A 20,068-nucleotide genomic window follows, 5' to 3' on the forward strand; every position below is an offset into this window, starting at 1 on the left:
CCGGGCAGGAGCGCAAACCGGGCAGGAGCGCAAACCGGGCAGGAGGGCCGGGAGGGCAAACCGGGCAGGAGCGCAAACCGGGCAGGAGCGCAAACCGGGCAGGAGCGCAAACCGGCCAGGAGGGCCAGGAGGGCAAACCGGGCAGGAGGGCAAACCGGGCAGGAGCGCAAACCGGGCAGGAGGGCCGGGAGGGCAAACCGGGCAGGAGGGCCGGGAGGGCAAACCGGGCAGGAGGGCCGGGAGGACAAACCGGGCAGGAGGGCAAACCGGGCAGGAGCGCAAACCGGGCAGGAGGGCCAGGAGGGCAAACCGGGCAGGAGCGCAAACCGGGCAGGAGCGCAAACCGGGCAGGAGGGCCGGGAGAGCAAACCGGGCAGGAAGGCCGGGAGGGCAAACCGGGCAGGAGCGCAAACCGGGCAGGAGCGCAAACCGGGCAGGAGCGCAAACCGGGCCCTCGCTGCCCAGGCGGGCTGCACGGGCTTCCCTTCACGCCGCGCCCCAGATGCCCAGCTCTGCCGCAGAAGCCTGGTGCCACCTGCAAATACAAACCACTCTAATGAACTAAGGCTCCCGTCCCCCCCTGAGGATCACAGTGCCCAGAGCACGGAGCAGAGGGACCCTCGTGGCACTGCCTGGCACACACTGACAACACCAGCAACGGGGATTCTGCCAGCACTGCAACCCCGCAGCATCCTCCACCTGTGCTACGGGGAACACTATTCCCATCCTCATCTTTCTGAAGATGCTGCTTCACCATCTTCCTATTTCCCACCCCTCCCATGCAGGTCACTGACACAGCCCCCAGAATCACACCCTGGGAAGCGATACTCTCAGCGTGCACGCAAACCAACAGATGAGAAAAAGCCACAGTCTTTTTCTAGGGACACAGTGATCAGAACAACCAACTCCAGGGGAAGGAAAACACACCTAACAGAGCTAATGAGATTACAACAGGCACCGTGAGTTCTTTGCCAGGACACTTGAAATCATGCCACATTTTTAATCCTTGCTACCAAGAGACAAACAACTACATCATTACTTGCAAGCACAGGTTAACAACTTCGTGTCTGTGTAGTAAACACAGATACTCATTTGCTTCAATTGCCTAAAGCTCTGAAGGTCGGGGTCATCCTGCACCAGCAGTCACTACTCCTCAGTGCTTGGGATATTGAATTCTTGGGTCTTGAAAACCTGTTCTGTAACAAATGTCCAGGCAAACCAGTTTGGTTCGTGCACTTGTGCCACGCTTCCCAGCCATGACAGACTAGCACCTAGAGATCTGAAAGCAGAGGATGTGCTGCTGGGTCCACCAGATCCACCAGGCATCCCTGCAGCCCCGTGCAGGAATACCAGCACATCAGAGCGCTTTTGGAAGCCCCAGCACATCTCCCAGCCTTCAGTCAAGGTGCACTGCAACTTGTCCTCTGCAGACAAGAGCTGGATCTGCGTCCTCCCACCTCACTCCTGCACTACACAAAGTGACCTGAGTTACTTTGTTAGGAGCATCTGTTCCCTGTGAGAGCCTCAGGACAGTGTGCTGCAATGCCAGCAAGAAGGGCTCTACTACAAAGCTGTGGAACAGCTCTAAGCAGGTTTTCTCCTGTTCATCAGCTTGGTAACCAATCCATACCAAGCATTGATTTTTCCAAACACCGAGAAGAGTTAGAGCAGCAAATTGATACATTTTATATGCTAAAGCCAATGCAAGTTAAAGGCCACCGCTTCCAAAGAAGATATTTCACTCTCATTACACAAGCAGCCACCCCTAACAAGAAATGAAAGAGAGATGAAGGCAGCAACCAAAATGAAAACAGATGAAAAACTAACTTTTGTGCTCTCATGTACTCAGAGGAGAAATATTCCTGTAAGGCTCCCCAAACTGTGTTTTACTCCCAGGTTTGTAATAAGTTCTGTTAGGATTTGGACAGTCACCCACTTGGAGAAAAATCCTGCTCCTGCTGAGGTCAGTGACACACTTGTGACTGCACTAACTGAGCCTGAATTCCACCCTTCCTTCTTCAGGCTGCCAGCCACAAAAAGAAAAGCATTACTCCAAGGAGCTGATGCCTCAAAGGTAAATCTTTGGAACACAAAGAAATACTAGATGTGTATTTTGTAGAAACAGTTTGTTGTCTACCTGAAAACAGCCAGAAATGTCAGCTTTAAAAATAGCCTTTGAACAGAAATAAAGCCTGATGTCAGACCAGAGGTTTATCTTCAATATTCCCACTAAAAAAAGGAAGATGTTAACATAGAATCATCCTTTTTTATCTGCATAAACTATTTTCCCATCACTTGGAAATTCTCTTGTGATACTCAGTCACTAAGGAGTCCCCAGTAAGCTCCACATGCTAGAAGATACACTGTCTGCAAAACCCAGTCGATAGGACTGTAACAAATCCAGTGGGAGAACCCTAGGGACAGGACAGGAAAAGGATCGAACTTTCTATTTTTCATTTCATTAAAACTGATTTAGGGGTTGACAGTTTCTAGACCCCACCTAGCAGAGCAGTCAGTACTAAAGATTCTTGTGATCCACAGGTGGATTTTAAAGTTCACTTTTTGAAATTTGGAAGCATTTGCCACTTGTCTTGAGAATATTGAAACATTGGTTAGGCCAAGGCAGAACCTTGCCTTCACTGAATATCAAGATACAAGGATTGAAAGCAAATTAAACAGTGATTCTCAGAAGAGACAGTAGAGAGAAATAACACTGAGAAGTCATTCCTTAGAAGGGTAACAGAGATGACTTAGTTGTCTCCTGAGCTGGGTCAATGAAAATGATTAAGAAACAGCCTCACAAATCAATGGAAAGGTTATCTGGAAATGTCCAAGAAAGTGAATCTGACGGAGAAGAGACTCCTGTTACTGCCCCTTATTACTATAAAGAAATGTGCAGACAGATGAACAATGTGTTTCCCCCCTCAGTACAGTCTCTGACACAAAAATGAGGTAACTGCCTGCACTGAGAATCGCCCCCAAAGAGGCACAGTTTCCACTGATCCTGCACCTGGCTTTGCTGGCCATCCCTGTTCATCAAATCCACACAGGGCTCTCAAAGAGCTGGGCAGGCAAGGAGTGCAGCACTGAAGGAGAAGATGGCAGGGAAGAATGCTATTTTTATGCGTAGAGAAAGTAGAAGCTGAAAACACCAGTCTCAGTGACATGAGAACTGTCAGCAAGAACAGATAATTACACAACGTGAATTCATCCTCATGACAATGACTCTAATGAGATAGGAAATGGAATAAAATCAATATTCTATTTACACTGACAGGGCAGTCTCAAAGCCTGAAATTGCCAAATGGCTGTCTTTTAAATCAAGGAACACAAAATTACTGACTCCTTACAGTATTTTCAAAACACCTCTGCCAAACTCAAAGTTTACCAATAACATATCTCAATATAAAATTTGGAACATATACAGCAATTACTCCACGGCACAATTGAGGGATATAATTATAGCACTGTCACAAAATTAAGCTGAAACAATGAGCTAATTAGCATCTTGTCACATAACAGCATAGGATTGGATAAAGGAAAATATTCTTCAGTAAACCACAGCTGAAAAACCCAATTGTCTCACACTCTGGGCTGCTCCCATAGGACAGCACAGAAAAGCAAGATGATTCCTCTTACAATTTTGTACTTTTGTATATTTTGAGAAAAAATGGGAGTGCAAAGGCAGGAGCAGAAAGCAGCCAGCTCTAGAGCAGGGTCTGTAGGCTGGGCTGGATTTCACAGCTCCCCAGCCCAGCAACCTGGGCCTGGGAGCCTGCTAAAACTGCAAGCACATGTTAGCTTCAACTACTAAGTGCCACACCAGATTAGTAAAAAAACTGCTAACACTGCTTCTGTGACGCACATATTTTGCATGACATACATAGTTTTAGTACTACTACTAGTAGTAATGTTTTAAAGGCTTTTTCTGTACTGTTTTAGCTCTGACAGACTTTCCTGGTGCAACCTCCCACTGACTTCAGTGGCTCCTCCAGCACATCCCCATCAGATGTAGTTTAATCTTGAGTCTATTTCACAGTTTCTGAAACTGTTTTAGCAGAACCACCTAACTGTGACATTCCATATGAATTTAACACACCCAAGTGTACTCAGTTCATGAAAACTTGATAAATAATGAAAAAACAGGCAGCATGTTGTACACTACATGCCCCAGCCACATGCAGAAATCAGGTATTGCCCCAAGATTTCCATCCCTAATCAAACTGCAAACCAATTCCCACCAGCAGCGCATGGGCACTGACAAATCCCACAGCTCAAGCCTCTCTTACTTTAGATTACAGTAATGCTATTTTCAAGTCAGAAAGCTACACTGCAAATTCCATAAACCCTCTTTCCTTTAAGGAGCAGACGGTTACGGATTAACTGCTCTTGCTGTAATTTAAAAAATATTAAAGTCAAGAAACATGCCTGTTGGGTTTTTTTTTAATAACCTGGGATATATATCAATCTCTGTTACAAAATTTGAGACTTCAGGGACACATGGCATTCACAGTTTGACAGCATTAGCTTGATGTCTATTTATGAACAGGCACAGGCCAGGCCCTGTCTCTGAACGAGGATGTGGCACACAAGCTGTTATTCTGTTCTTGCAACTTTGAGTCAGGGACACAAAATGGGCAAGGACTACTCTGCCTTTAATCCACTTTTCATCAATTTATGTATTACAAAGCATTTACATATCCATCCCCACCCACCATTGAAGTCGCAAATACTGTTTCTGGTAATAAAATCATATTCACACCGTAATTCCTTTGCCATAACATGCACACAATGCATTTTAGAAAGGGGAAGTTCTGTATTATCCTGGCACTGGGGAAATCCAGCCATAATAGAAGTGACATTGTCCAAGCAAGCCTAAAGAGAAGTTGTTTATCTTCAAAAATAACAGTAATCTAGTTATTTAAATTAAAATTCCAATAAATAACAAACTGAATTGAAAAAAGCAAAACCTGCTTTATTAAAATAAGTTTTATTTTCTTGTTCTAATAGTAATTTTAAACATGTTGTTTCTACACAAAGGCTTTTGAGAGGGCATAATAAATCAACTATGCACCCTTCCAAAAACTACAAGCTATTTATTAATCCGACTCTTGCACATTTTGTTTGATTAACTGCAAGTGTACACAAGCCAAGCAAGGCAGGAGAGCAGCAGGATGACCACGGCAGCGGGGTCAGCGCGGGAGGAGCCCCCAGCCCTGGCGTCTCCCCGGGGCAGCACAGGCTGCGTGAGCCGAGCACTGCGCTGTGAAAGCTTCCCTGCTCTGCACCCTGCAGTGTGTGACCCTGCTGGCTGTGTCCTCAGCCACAGCCAGCAAACCCAGCACGAGTCCCACAGCCCAGGCTCAGAGCTGGGAGGCACCTGCAGCAGCAGCAGAGAGGCAGAAACTGTCCCCAGCGACAGGCGATTTCCAGCTGCACACGTGCGTATGAATTTATATTAAACACCATGATTAGCATCATCCACAAGAAGAATCCCTACAGAAAAAAAAGCCACGTCCATGACTCAGCAAGGGAAGGAACTGCTTCCCTCTGACACCAAATTCCGCTGATGCTGATGGTTTCAGAAGTGACCCGAGGAGCTCTCCCTGGTGAGAGGTGCAGCAGACACCAACCCCGGCTTCCCAGGGGTCTGATGCCTGAACATCTCCAGCACTGCAAGGGAAAACAGAGCAGCACCTCAGTCCTGCTCAGGCTTCCACTTACAAACTGGTTTCCACTTCCTAATGCAGCTGCCATGTGGCCCTGGTGCAGAGGGGGCTTTTCCTTCCCCAGAGACAGCTGGATAAAGCAGTGGGCAGAGGAGTCCTGTGGACCACTGCAGACAGTGCCTGATGGGTCAGGACATACACATGGCCACTAAACTTTATTAATTTATTAATAGTACCACTTCCTCCAGACAATAAACCCCTCCCCTTGGCCTCACTAACTCATCCCTGGCTAGGCCACCCCTCCCACCTTCGTCCACATCAAAAACTCCAGATTTCAAATTCAACCATGACAACCACTTTGTTAGGACAACAATTTCAAGTCAGGTGTGTGAATGCAGCCACCATATCCCTGCAGACATGAAATTAACTAGCAAGATTAAATCTAAACCTAATTACCAGGAATAGAACAGGCCATTCATGTCGCCTGCTCCACACTGGTGTGCGGTCCTGCTCCCGGTGACAATGCCAGCAGCTCTGCTGGCCCTGAGGACACGTGGAGCACAGTGGGGCACGATTCCATGGGGGACGCCTTGTTGCTCCCTGCCTGCTGCAGAACAGGCTCACTCCCAGCCAGGCCCATGGGAGTTATGGCAATCATGGATTGCTTCATCTTGCATCTGACTTGAGAGCAGCCAAAAAGGGCCGTGAGTCCCACTCACGAGGAACTCGTCACACCGAGTTCTGCTTGCAGCAGCTCTCAGAACTGGTCACCAGCTCAGCCATGGCGAGCTATGGCAATGCAGGGACACCCACATGCTTCTCCCCAGGGAGCAGAAAACTACCTGGGAATGAGGGACACAGAGTAGGTCCGTTTGGACTGAAGGACTGCTGCCGAAGCGGCAAGCCAGCGGCCTGGCTCTGCAGCACGGCCAAGCAGTGCCAGGCACAGCGCCCCGAGGAAGGAGCAGGAGTCCCACTCTGGAGCCACGGCGGCATCGCAGAGCGGCAGCGCTGCCATGCTGGGACACCGGGAGCAGGGGGAGGCACTGCCAGCTCAGCGCGATGACGACACCGCCCGACCCGGTCACCAGCATGAATCACGGCAAGGACAGGCCTGGAAAACGCTCCAGCATCTGCTGCGAGGCAGGAGACACAGCCACCTGCATTTGCATTCACAGCTGGCTGTTTCTCGGGAACCTCAGATCCAAAATAGAGCGCTTGCAGTGCTTTGATTCCTCCTAGCCTTACATTTAATTTATGTTTATAATCACATCCTTCCAGGATAAGAGAAACTTGTACAACTTCTCAGAAAATACAACAAATCGATAGAATTTATTTAATTAGTTACATAAGAACCTAAACCACAGAGAATGGGATTTTTAGTTCTCTCTGCCCTGTCACCACCTGAGGTATCAGAGATGACTGTTATACACCAAATATAAAATGATTTTTCCATACACAGCAAAACTAAACCAGTTTAGGAAACGCTTTCCTTGACATAATAGAGATCCTTACATATACAGTGCTGAGCAGCACAGAAACACTGACTGATGGGATCAATTTTGGATTGTGACCAATCTCACACAAACTAAACAAATACATGAATCTTCAGATACCAAGTAAAAGCTTCAAATTAGTCACCGGTATTAAAAAGAAGTAATAAAAGCAGTATTACTTTTATTTTAGGAAGTAAGTAGAAAATATCTTTGAGACAAGTTTTTAATCAGTATTTGCTTTAGCATAGTTATGCTTGTTCATTTTGAATTATGACGAGTACACAGCTAACAGCAACCGTGAGAAACAAGGCTCTAGGAGCTCCTGTTCAGAACAGCCTCCTGCACACGACCTCAGCCAGCAGAGCTCCCCCACAAGGGGCACAAGTCACAGGGGGCTCCTGAGCTGGGCTGGCTCCTGCACGGCGCAGCAGGTGCCACTGACACTGGCCCCTAGGACTTCTCACAGATTTCTCCATCCTCTGTTTGGGTTCTCCTCGATGTGTCCCCTTTTCCACTAACATAGCAAGCTACCCAAGTTAAATGCAATGAAGGAATTTTGGAAAGACCTCAAAAGATCACTATTCGCCTTGTATTTTCCTTCCTACCTCTAAAAGCCATTTTAAAACACCAAGAATGAAAGCTTACATTTCTACTCTTACACAAAGAAAACAGAAATGGGGATATTGGAAAACAGAAACAGGGATATTTGGAAAACAGCTTCTGAAATAACTTAAGAAAACCTAGCTTTCATGAAAATGGTGATTAAAGGCAGAAGTTGTAGAATGCTCAGAAGCTGTAGAAAACAAACCAAATCCAAAGCAGTAATTTTGTCAGTCAAGCAGAAAAATCGGTGAAAAAAGTTCAAATGCTAGTATTTCTGTTCTACCATTACCTGTATTTAATTAGAAGAATTGAACAGAGCTGCATCTACTTTTCACAATAAAAATCACATCATTAAAGATTTATTTATTGAATATATTTGCACGTAAATCCAGGAGCTCAATAAAATGTTGATAAGCAGCAAACAAGAGATTTGCCCTGGGACTACCTTCACAGCAGCCTGCAAAGCTCTAGCACCACAGCAAGCGCCGCACTCCCAAAACAACATTTTTAACTGCTACACATCAGAAAGCTGAAAAATACATAATTACATTATCAGGATCATGGACTCACTACCTTTGATTTTTCTGCTTGAAATGAAAGAAGGCTCAAAGTCCACTGAAGTTGTGCCTACATTTGGAGCATGGAAGGATTCCCGTATAAAATTACAGGTAAAGAGCACCAAACTTCACTGAAAACCAGAGGCTGCCACACAGAGTCAGGAATGCTCCCCAGGTACTAATAAACTCTTCCACACACTGGAATCAACATTTTCATTCCGACTTGTTCGGATTTTATTCCACGCTTTGGAGAGGCACAGAAGAGAAATGGGAGAGCTCATTTCTCCCCAGAAAAGCAAGTGCAGCTGACGGGACCTTCCTTTTCTGGGAGGCAGCGGCCCCGAAACTCCACTGAGCACGGCCCCGGGGAGGGGCGAGGAAGAGGAAGGGCGGCTGGCCCGCTCAGCACCCTTTATATGGCCTGCACAGCACCCTTTACATGGCCCATGCAGCACCCTTTACATGGCCAGCACAGCACCCTTTACATGGCCAGCTCAGCACCCTTTACATGGCCAGCGCAGCACCCTTTACATGGCCAGCGCAGCACCCTTTTATATGGCCAGTGCAGCACCCTTGACATGGCCCATGCAGAACCCTTTATATGGCCTGCACAGCACCCTTTACATTGCCAGCTCAGCACCCTTTACATGGCCAGCGCAGCACCCTTTTATATGGCCAAGGCAGCACCCTTTTATATGGCCAGCGCAGCACCCTTTTATATGGTCAGTGCAGCACCCTTGACATGGCCCATGCAGAACCCTTTACATGGCCAGTGCAGCACCCTTTACATGGCCCATGCAGCACCCTTTACATGGCCAGTGCAGCACCCTTTACACGGCCAGTGCAGCACCCTTTACATGGCCCGCGCAGCACCCTTTACATGGCCCATGCAGCACCCTTTACACAGCCAGTGCAGCACCCTTTACATGGCCCGCGCAGCACCCTTTACATGGCCCATGCAGCACCCTTTACATGGCCAGTGCAGCACCCTTTACATGGCCAGTGCAGACCTGCCGCTGTGCCTCGGGCTTGGCAGCCTGCTTGGAAAGCCTGACCCACGCGGCTGCTGCAGCGCACTCGGGGAGCGTGGGTTCCGAGCCTCCACACCGGGCCACAGAGCCACCTGCCACGGCACAGCTGGGCTCCACTGAGCGGGGAAAGCTGATCTCCGGGAGCGCCGGGTACCGTCACTGCAGTGCAGATAACGCCACTGCAGCACCACGGCTCCGGCAGCCCCGGGCCAGGGGGCTCCAGCTGCCTGCAGCCCATCCCTGCCGGGGGCTCCGGCTGTCCGCAGCCCATCCTTGCCGGGGCTGGGGGGCTCCAGCTGCCCGTAGCCCATCCCTGCCGGGGGCTCCGGCTGCCCGCAGCCCAGCCCTGCCGGGGCTGGGGGGCTCCGGCTGCCCGTAGCCCATCCCTGCCGGGGGCTCCGGCTGCCCGCAGCCCAGCCCTGCCGGGGCTGGGGGGCTCCGGCTGCCCGCAGCCCATCCCTGCCGGGGCTGGGGGGCTCCGGCTGCCCGCAGCCCAGCCCTGCCGGGGCTGGGGGTCTCCGGCTGCCCGCAGCCCATCCCTGCCGGGGCTGGGGGGCTCCGGCTGCCCGCAGCCCAGCCCTGCCGGGCCGCCAGGAGAGCCTGGCTCACACACCACACACGGCAGCGCCCAGGGCCCTGCCACACTGAGCTGGGCACTTCTGACTGCTCTCCCTTTTTTAGAAGGAAAAAATTCCAATTAACTTCTCTGGAAGCAGGATTGGGCCCAGAGCCCACAAATGCTCTGGGTTCCCAAGTCCTTACTCACTGCTCGCAGTTGGACTCGCTGGCGCGGGAGACAGCGAGGCAGCAGGAATGCGCGGAGCTGCTGCGGGAGGATTTGGGAGCCGGGGCCCAGCCCTGCTCCTCCAGCCTCCAGGCTCCGCCAGGGCTCGGTACGTGCTGCAGTGAATCCTAGCCATGCACGGTACAAACGCTGCCCTCACCCTCCCGGGCCATCCGGAGGGGAATGCAGATGCCAACAGACACCTCCTGTGCAGGCTCTGCAGCAGACCTGAACCCACAGCCACCCAAGTCAGGACACACTATTTATAATGCTTTCAACATTTCACTTTTCTCTGCAAATAATACCTGCTCCAAGTTCAAGTCCAAGGCATATTTTGCCTTGCCGGATGATCTGCGACCGTCTCATGACTTATTACATTGTTATCGCTGCTAAGCTGAGCAAACAGGGCTGCTAAGTCTATTAATCTTCTGAAACACGAAGTCTGAAACTGCAGAAACAAAACATCTCACTACAAGATACATAAAATGTGCTATAGAGAGATAAGGGGGGAATTCAGTGCACGCTCTGTTAAGGTTTTTCAGTGCCACTGCAAGCAAGACTGACGTACTTTTGCAAGAGCCGACTGTGGATGTAAGACCAACAAGTTACATAAGGGAAAAGAAATCCCTTTACAAGAGCTGCCTGCCCCAGGGCGGCCAGCGAGGCACACTTCCCGCAGGAAAACCTGGCCACGCCGCAGGCGCCGAACTGCCACCTGTGCATTCACGAGGAGGGCTGATAAAGGCAGCCCGGCCCAGGCAGGCTAACCAGGCGGGCTGTGCAGGCAGCAAAAGGACTGCACATAATGCAGCCTATCTAGTACTTACTGCTTTTTTTCTGTGGAAATTCACTCCATTCAGCTACGCGTATTTATGTACCGAAATATCTTCCTGAGAAAACAAGTACTTGGCCTATTTGCCCAAAGCAAAGGTCCCAGGAGCACACAGGAGTCATACATTTTATCAGAGTGCTCAGACGAGGGCATCTCCAGGGGGCAGTGAGGCTGTGGAAGGACAGACAAACCCAAGCTGAGCTGGCCCATTCCCCAGGCTGGGCTAAGGCTGGTCATGCACTTGCCTCATGGGAATTACAGTCTGGCTACACAAAACTCAGGCCCAGCTGCCTCAGTTTTCCTGCACAACCTGTACATTCAAACCAAAATGAACTCAAACTGCAGGATTTTGCACCCTTGTGACAGAAGTGCTGTCACCTTACACACTGCTGCTGCTCTTACTAATTTGTACTACAGCAATTTTCCGTCCAAAAGCTTAATCAAGTTGAATTGTGAAAACTTGAGTCATATTTTACTGAGGATAGGTTATAACTATTGCAAACATTTTTTCTTCCTAGCTAGTAAAAATATATTTTGGATAAAAATATTATTCTATAACAATTACATGCACATAATCTGAAACATGGACTATTTCACAGGGTAGAAATTGACAGAAAGTGCACGTTTAAAAAAATGAATTGACCCCTTAGGAAAAGCAATTCTTCTGATAGTGGGATTTCACCCTGAGGTCAGCACACATCAAACTGCCCAATGGGCATGGGAAACCTCGTATCTGTCAGCCTGGCCCAGCTCAGGGTGCTGCTGTCATTCTCCTGCTGCTGCCTCTGAAACTATTGAAGTGACTTCCTTCAGAACAGCAGAACCTGCTGCTGGTTTTGAATGCACAGATCAGGGCAAGCCAACATTTGTCTCTGGCTTTTTACTCTGAGCAAAGTACTGACAAGGACATTCCCCCTGCACAGACTGTGAAGGGAGAGTGGGCTCCAGAATCCTCACAGGAATCACACAAAGCCTTCACCTTGCACCTCGGTATATTAACTGTGTTTTCTCATCTTAGGATGTATTGAAGTTTCATCACAACTACAACGGGGTTTTAATAGTCCCTTCTCTTTCTTTGTTACCTGCTGGGAACTCTCTTTGACACTAATGGAATTGCAATTGCACATATTCACAGCAGAGCAGGCTCCAAATGTCACCAAGGACAACACCCAAACATATTTACATGTTTATTCTTTTGCTAAATAACTATGGGGTAGGAGGAAAGAAATGTTGTTTACTTTGCTGCATAACTTGGGAAACAGTTTACAGTAAATAATTGTTGATAAAATTAAATTTTAAAATAATAAACATAGGCAACTGCTGTAATCCTTAAGACACACAAACAGCGGAGACCACAAGTCATGCAAGGGAAAGGAGAGCCCCCTGTGTAGGGCTGGGCACAGCAGGACACACTCAAGTGTAGGAATTCCCAGAGAAGCAATTGAATTCTTCCAGATCCTCCCTCTCCCTTCCCTCCTGGCAGGAGTAGTAACAGGAATTTGCTGATAAACTCATAGTTGCAAAAATCATCCTTGGCATGAACATAAATCATAAGGAATGGGAACAGAACTTTTCCTGCAGTTTTACCTTAAGGAGCTGGCCTTAGCTGGCCTGTTTACAGCATTCCCGTCGAAAATATGTCTAAGGAAAACACCCATTAAGCCTTTGAAAGTAACAGAGTTACCACAAGGCCTTTTACAACCCAACACGCATGACTTCCTCAGTGTCAGAAAATGATGTCTGCAGATTATCCACCAGTTCCTGAGCAGGAATCATCCACTATTTAGGAATCAAGAGGTGCTGAGGCTCATCCCCCAAATCACAGGCGTCCCTGCGTCACTACCACCTCCCCACTGATGCTGAAGCAGAAGAATAAAACAAGTACTCAAAGAAAATAAAAACAGAGAGGGAAACCTATGATTTAATCTGAGTTGGCCATTAGATCTTCATCTACACCACGTGTAAGAACCTTCCTGTGGCCACAGAAACCCCCCTGGACAGTGAGAGCAAAACCATTTGGATTTACAGCCTGTCTGCTCTGGGCAGCCAGACCCTGGCCCTGCAGGGCAGCACCTCCCAGCAGCCAGGGCGTGCTCCAGCTGTTTGCTGGCACCTGTCACCATCTCCTGGACGTCACCCTTCCACACCAGGCTTCCAGCACAGGCGGCTGAGGACAGGGGAGTCAGAGCAGCACCCGATGCGGGGATACAGCAGGACACAGCTGGGACATTGCACCAACACGCAACGGGACATTCACCCGCCCTCCACAGACCCCTCAAGGACAGACTGAGGGAGCACACTACAGATCCCGCTACCCAGGAGAACCAGGCTGGAGGCAGCTGTGGGATACACCCGGACTGGCCACTACCCATGCCTGCTTTCAGCCCAGACTCCCAACGCCCCTGGTTCTGCAGTGGCACATCCCAGCCTTCCACATGCAGCAGTCCTGTCACCATTGCAGTGAGAACGGGGTTAGCAAGCCTTTCATTTCTTCCTCTTTTATCTACTTTAAATTATCATAATACTGTTCTATGCCAGCGGGCCTGCCCAGGGTCAGTGTCACATGCAGCCAGCCCGAGGGAAGCCTGCAACCTCGCCTCAGCTCTCACCCCAAACTTCCCCTGCAGCAACAAGTGCCATCGGTTAATTATTCATTATGTAAATAATTTCCTTGTCACTTTGGAATATGTTGTCATTTCATTAGAACCCCTTCTCCATAGTGCTAAAAAAGATGTACCCAGTTAAGTTATTTACCATTACTATTCATTATTTCAATCCCTCTTTCCCATTACATCCCTTCCCTGCTCTCCTTATTATATCTGTCACCCATGTCCTGCTTCTCCCTTTCCCAGGGGCATATATTCCCTACTTCAAAAAAATCACCGAAAGAAATTATTTTTTTTTTTCTAAAAAAAACCAATCACACATTTTTCCAAGACAACCATTTAACACAAACATCTCTGCGTTTTTCTCTTCCACTGTACCACCGTCGTAACAAACTGACTAGCTTGCACCTGCCAACCGAAGTTCTGAATTCAAGAACTTTCTCCAGAAAGGAAACAGAAACCTCTCTTTCCGTCAGGCTACGGCGGCAGCTCCGGGGCCAGGCCGTGCGGTGAGAGCGCGCGGGGCGCTGCCGCCCGCACCGCCGTGTGCTGCGCCCGCACGGCCGGGCCCGCCCGCCTCCGCCGCCCCCGCCGCCGCCCGGCGCTGCCGGCCCCGAGCCCCGGCCGAGCCCCGAGCCCCGGCCGAGCCCCGGCCGAGCCCCGAGCCCCGGCCGAGCCCCGAGCCCCGAGCCCCGGCCCCGCGCTGCCGAGCGCCCCGCGGCCGCGGGCTCCGGGCCCCGGCGGGGACCCTGCCCGAGGGCCGCGCCCCGGCCCCGGCGCAGCCCGGCGCCTGTCCCCGGCCCGCCGAGCCCCCATTTCCCCGGGAGCCGCCCCGGCCCCGGCGCAGCCCGGCGCCTGTCCCGGCCCGCCGAGCCCCCATTTCCCCGGGAGCCGCCCCGGCCCCGGCGCAGCCCGGCGCCTGTCCCGGCCCGCCGAGCCCCCCTTCCCCGGGAGCCGCCCCGGCCCCGGCGCAGCCCGGCGCCTGTCCCCGGCCCGCCGAGCCCCCATTTCCCCGGGAGCCGCCCCGGCCCCGGCGCAGCCCGGCGCCTGTCCCGGCCCGCCGAGCCCCCATTTCCCCGGGAGCCGCCCCGGCCCCGGCGCAGCCCGGCGCCTGTCCCGGCCCGCCGAGCCCCCCTTCCCCGGGAGCCGCCCCGGAGCGCCGCCGCCGCGGCCCGCGGGCCGGGCCTCACGCCGCACTCACCCCGGGCCTGCCGGCGCGGCCGTGCCGGCCCGCCCGCCCGCTCAGCCGCTCATGCTGACGGCGCCGCCGGCGCGGCGGGCGGAGGCAGCGCGGCCCGGGCTCCCCGCGCCAGCCCCGCGCCCGCTTCCGCCGCCGCCCCCGCCCCGCCCGGAAGCGCCGCCCGGCCCCGGCCCCGCCGGCAGCCCCGGGCCCGCGGGGAGCCCGGCCCGGCCCGGCCCGGCCCCGGCCGGCCGCGCTCACCTGCTCCCGGGGCGGCCTCCGCGCTCCGGGCACCGCGGGAGCGAGGGGCAGGCGCGGAGCGGGGCGGCGGCGCGGCGGGCTGCCCTCCCCCGGGGCCGCCCTCCCTCATCCTCCCCGCGGCGGAGCGGCCGGCGCCTCATGAGTCACCGAGCCGGGCCCGCACACGTGCCCGGCCCCGCCGCCCGCGGCCGGGGAGGCGCGGCAGGGGCGGCGCTGCCCGGCCCGGCCGCGCAGCGCCCAGCGCGGCGGCTCCAGAGCCCCAGGGCCGTCCCGGGGAGCACGGTCCCCCAGAGCCCCAGGGCCGTCCCGGGGAGCACGGTCCCCCGAGGACCCGCTCCCAAAGCGGGCGGCAGGATCCTGCTCTCCTCCTCTGAGCCACAGCAGCCGTTGCAGAGCGGCTGGTTCTGCCGGCTGCCGCGGGGGCTGGCACGGCTCCCCCGGCACCCACCAGCAGCGGCTGCACCGCTCCGGCCCTCCAGAGACGCAGCCCCACCGCCCGGGCGACAGCTCGGCTCTGGCCCTGTCACAGGGCAGGTGTCGGTCCGGCCGTGTGGCTGACACCGACGGCAGAGTGCACAAAGATTAGCCAGAGGTGTACCAAAGTGTCCCCTTGCCACGACACGCACACGGGGTCATGTGCAAAGGGCTCATCAGACCACCGTGGTGCTAACCACAGTTTAGGAAAGACAAACTGAAAAGAGACAAGGAAAGAGACAGGGAGTTTATCTCCAGTGTCACGTACTGTTAAACGTCTTTTAACACAGACACCTAAGCAGAGGGTTGTTTTGTGAGATGAAGTAATGACAAATAATTCCTCACTTGACTTTGGGAGACAGATTTTGTTAGCTGGTCTCTAGATCTAACTCCAGCTGCTTCCTTCGTAAGGCTTTTTGTTCTGTTACAAGCCTGGAGGGGATATAATTAACTTTGCTTTTCTTGTGCTCTAATCGCCCCAGCAGCGGAGCAGGCAGCACTTTGGAAACAGAATGGATTTAGTGAGCATCCCTCCTCAGAGCTGCCCAGCCTGGGCAGCATCCAGGTGTGCCACATGCCCGAGGGAGTGCCGGCACCTCAGTGGCTGGGAGAGCTTTCTGATACCTGCTGGTTAACTCTGATGGCTTTTTGCTAGAAACGGGAGGCTGAAAGGACAAAGAAGCATTCCATTTTCTTTCAGAAAAATGTCATGTTCTTACACTTTTGTTTCAATGAAGTTTAATCCAGAGCAGAACAAAACTCATGACAACTGGTATCCCATTGTATTTTCTATTTGCCTGCCTCGCTGTGGTGCACCGCAGATGTCCCCCAGCCAGAGCAGCCCTGGCTGCACAGCCCCGATGGGCCCTGGGAGTGAACATTGTACTGGGCCACTTGTGCTCTTCCTGTTCCCGCTCAAGCACAAAGAGCTCCCGGGGCCATTTCCTCCCTGAGAACCGACATCACCGCTCTGGGCGTTTTCAAAGCACTTCTGGTCACAAAGTTTCTGTACAAACTCCTCCCTGCCCAAATTCTTCTTAAATAATGGCGTGGAACAGTGTCTTGGCACTGGGAGACTGGAGCTGTGTCCTGGGCACAGTGATGGCATTTCTCACAGTATCCTGGAAAGTGAATGCATTCCATTCACACTGCTTTATGCAGGTTACAGCAGATCAAACCCTGAGGCATGGACGTCGGGCACAAGCTCATAGCAGAATGTCCAGGCACGGCAGGGTAAAGAGGAAACCGTAAGGAAATTTCAGATGCAGGGGTCTCCCAGGTCATCATCCAATGCCAACAGCAACCACCACCTGGGATTCCAACAGACTAATTGTCTTACAGCAAAGATAAAGAAATGTGTCATAGCACACTGCATCGTGCGCCACTCAGCCCTGAAGACATAAATCGGTACTTGAGGACAAAGAGAAACACTGTATGCTAAGAAAGTTTTTTGAGGGATACTTTGTGTTTTACAGTCCCTGTGAGCTATTGCACGTGGAGCAGGAAGAGGAGCTCTCCTGGCTGAGTCAGGGCAGCCCTGGCGCTGTTGAGGGGAGAGGCTGACCAGTGGAAACGGTGCCAAGGTGCCTGCCCTTCCCTCTGAGCCCAGCAGGCAGCAGGGCCAGTGGTCACCCGGAGCATGGACACCAGTGTGTCCCAGAGCCTGACACGAGGGTGCCTGTGGGCATCCTCATCCCGGCTGCGCCTCGAGCAGAACAAAAACACTTCCTCGCTGCTGGGCTCCCACCTGTTAGGAGCATGGGGGGCTCCGTACCCGGCCTCACACACAGACAGAAACCACCTGAGCTCCAAGTGTGTCTTCATTTTATCTCACCAAATAGCTGCAATACAGCAGTCACTAAATCAACCTATACTCTGATTTTCCTTCTCTCCTTGAACCTTCATTAAAGACAGACACACGAGTTGCTTCAAACCCGAACTGAATATGACTGCAACCCTGGAGAAGCCGTTTGCTTCCTGATGCCCTTATTTGTGCAACACTGGTGAAGCTCAAGTTCCCCAAAAAGGTCTGACACAAGCTCCAGTGCGGCTGCCACGGAAGGCCCTGCTGCCTCCCTGCTCTTCCGGAGCCCGCTCCCGCGGCTGCTGCACGGCGCACGCAGCCACCGCTTCCCGCCAGGCCAGAGCACATTTGTTTCTGGTTTAATGATCTCATCTGCATGTGCATTTCTGTAAATATAGCACACAAATTTATGACTTGGCCCTTACACTGTTTTGTCCTTTTATTTTAAAGCCTCCTGCAACTACTGTGTGATAGCATTCTTGTTGAAAGCAATAAGATACTTAGAATCTCTCCTAGTCTACAAGCACATAAATGAGAAAAATCCACAGCGCAATTCCTAGCAAATAATTGTGACAGACGTTATAGCTTCTGCCTTTTCTGCAAAGGCAATTTCTTTCCTTCTCTGCAGCTCATGCTGAAGCCCCTCCAGCAGCACCTGGTCACAGCCCCAGCCCCACGGGAGCAGTGTGGGTGCTCAGCCCCACGGCTGCTGCGTGCGATCCAACGTGGTGTTTAGTCACGGAAAACTGGCGGGACATTCGCCAGCAGCAGCAGATTTCACGGTAGGAAGCTGAGGGTCGCTCTCAGAGGATTAATGTCATTTCAATCTCCCATGCACTTAACCAACAGCCCCCTAGAGTGCCGGAGAGGGGCTGAGCAGCAACGTGCCCGGGATGGACACCCACCTGCCTCGCCCAGGGCCGGCAGGACCCTGCGGAGGAGCAGCACTCGGCCCCACGGGGAAATGCACCCAAAGTGGTGCAGGGCTGGCAGGACCCTGCAGAGGAGCAGCACTCGGCCCCACGGGGAAATGCACCCAAAGTGGTGCAGGGCCGGCAGGACTCTGCGGAGGAGCAGCACTCGGCCCCACAGGGAAGTGCACCCAAAGTGGTGCACAGCATGGCGGGGGTGCCTCACCAGCCCTGTGTCCGCTCTACTGCCAGAACACAGCAGATGTTAAACCAGCTCACAGGGCTCTTGTAAGCATGCAAAAACCTCTCTAGCTTTTCCAGCGCAGTAAGCACCACAGGTGATGAACGGATAAAACGGTGGTAAAAGCAGAAGAAAGAGAAGTTGCACACACCGGCGCCATGGCAGTGGCTCCTGCGCCGTGTTTGTTCCACGTGTCCCTGGGAGCAGGCTGCTGCCACTCAGGGTGCAGCTCCACACCACAGGGGTCCCAGTGGACCCCCAGCACGCAGCACAGCGGGTCTATGATGGGCCTGACTGCAACTTTTAATGCTCTTCAGAACCACAAAGTTTTTTACTCATGCCCTGCATAAAACCATCTTGCATTTAGTGTTAATTTCTCTACTAAATTATTGAAGTCTTCACTAACTCAAGATAGCGAGGCACGTACGCGAAAGCGCAATGAAAGACGGCAATGAAACCGTCCAGCTTTGTGAACGACTCACCGTCCATCACGACAGCCGCGCTCTCCTGCTGCGCTCGGCGGGCCCCGCGCTGGGGCCAGTGCCTCCGTCCCACCCGGGGCTCCTGCGCGGCGCACGGGGCGCCGGCAGCGCTGCTGGCACAGCCGCCGCCCCGGTGCCGCGGGGCCAATGACAGCCTGCTGCTCTCTGCGACCGCAGCACGCCGGCCCGGCCGGGGGAAGCGGGGACAGCCCAGAGAGTGACACTTACCGAACCTATGAGGCCGAAGCGAGCCCTTCGTGCAGCGCTAACCACGGCCACGGGCTGGGCTTTGCACATCTATTTTCTTAAGGAAGCAAAAATTACTTTCTGCTAGTAAAAAAGGACACGCCAGAGGAAGTGCTTTGCATGGCGCTGCAGCCCGGCTCGCTGCCGGGGAGCTCGTGGCAGGGACACGGACACGCGGCTTGAGGCACTGGCAGACGTCTCCCTGCGAGCCATTAATCTGCCCGCTGGCAGCTGCTGGGGAAACGGGCTCGGGCCGCTGACATGGGCCATGGCCCGAGCTCCCTGCCTGGAAATGGGGCAATGCTGGGGCGGTGGCCCCGACTCCTTCCTGCTGCAAGCCGCAGATAACGGCTGCCTGGCCAGCGCCGGCACCCGCAGCGTGGCTGGCCTCGCCTGCCAGGCACTTTCGGGCCCACTTTTGCTATTTCTGCTGGGGTTACCACCAACTCCAGGCTTCCAAAGCCAGCAGCCCTTCCACCCAAAGCTCTCAGAGCCAGCTGGAAATTCCCCTCGCTCAGCCCGGGGGGAAAACGCCATGGTGTCCTATCCTCACTGGCCGTGCCAGCTTTGGTAAACCCGTGCAGTGGCTCCTGCCCGGCAGCGGGCATGGTGGGCACGGCCCAGGGCAAGGGCTCTGTGGGCCGTGCTGCAGGGGAAAGGCCGTGTGGCTGCCCTCGGCTGTGCCAGCTGTGCCCCGCAGCCGGAGCAGGAGGCTCGTACCCACTGCCCCCGTGCCGGGAGCGGAGCCACCTCCCCGGGACCCGGCCCTGCAGCGCCCGAGCTCGGGGCGTGCTGCAGGCGTGCTTGGAGGTGCAGCACGCAGCTGAGCAGCCTGGAAGTGCTGCTGCGGGACGCTGCAGCCAGCACGGCCATGCACAGGATTTCCTGTTG

The 20,068-nt window shown here is 53.2% G+C and overlaps 1 protein-coding gene across 25 annotated transcripts in view; it reads right to left on the reverse strand.

Annotated features, from left to right (window-relative positions):
• Nucleotides 1-19,460, reverse strand: part of MBNL1 (muscleblind like splicing regulator 1) — a 65,780-nt gene extending 46,320 nt beyond the window's left edge. For 5 of the 25 annotated variants that reach the window (XR_014957438.1, XR_014957437.1, XM_085588095.1 and 2 more), the window contains exon 1: nt 19,160-19,450. The gene's annotated coding sequence lies outside the window, so the exon portion shown is untranslated. Of the gene's footprint in view, nt 1-14,779; nt 14,895-15,019; nt 15,162-18,931; nt 19,077-19,159 lie in introns of those variants that run through there. The other 20 variants (XR_014957436.1, XM_085588091.1, XM_085588092.1 and 17 more) reach the window with 15 other exon arrangements.
• Nucleotides 19,461-20,068: the final 608 nt, after the last annotated feature.

Source organism: Lonchura striata, chromosome 9, assembly GCF_050655825.1.
Source record: "Lonchura striata isolate lonStrDom1 chromosome 9, ASM5065582v1, whole genome shotgun sequence".
In the NCBI taxonomy this organism is placed as follows: domain Eukaryota; kingdom Metazoa; phylum Chordata; class Aves; order Passeriformes; family Estrildidae; genus Lonchura; species Lonchura striata.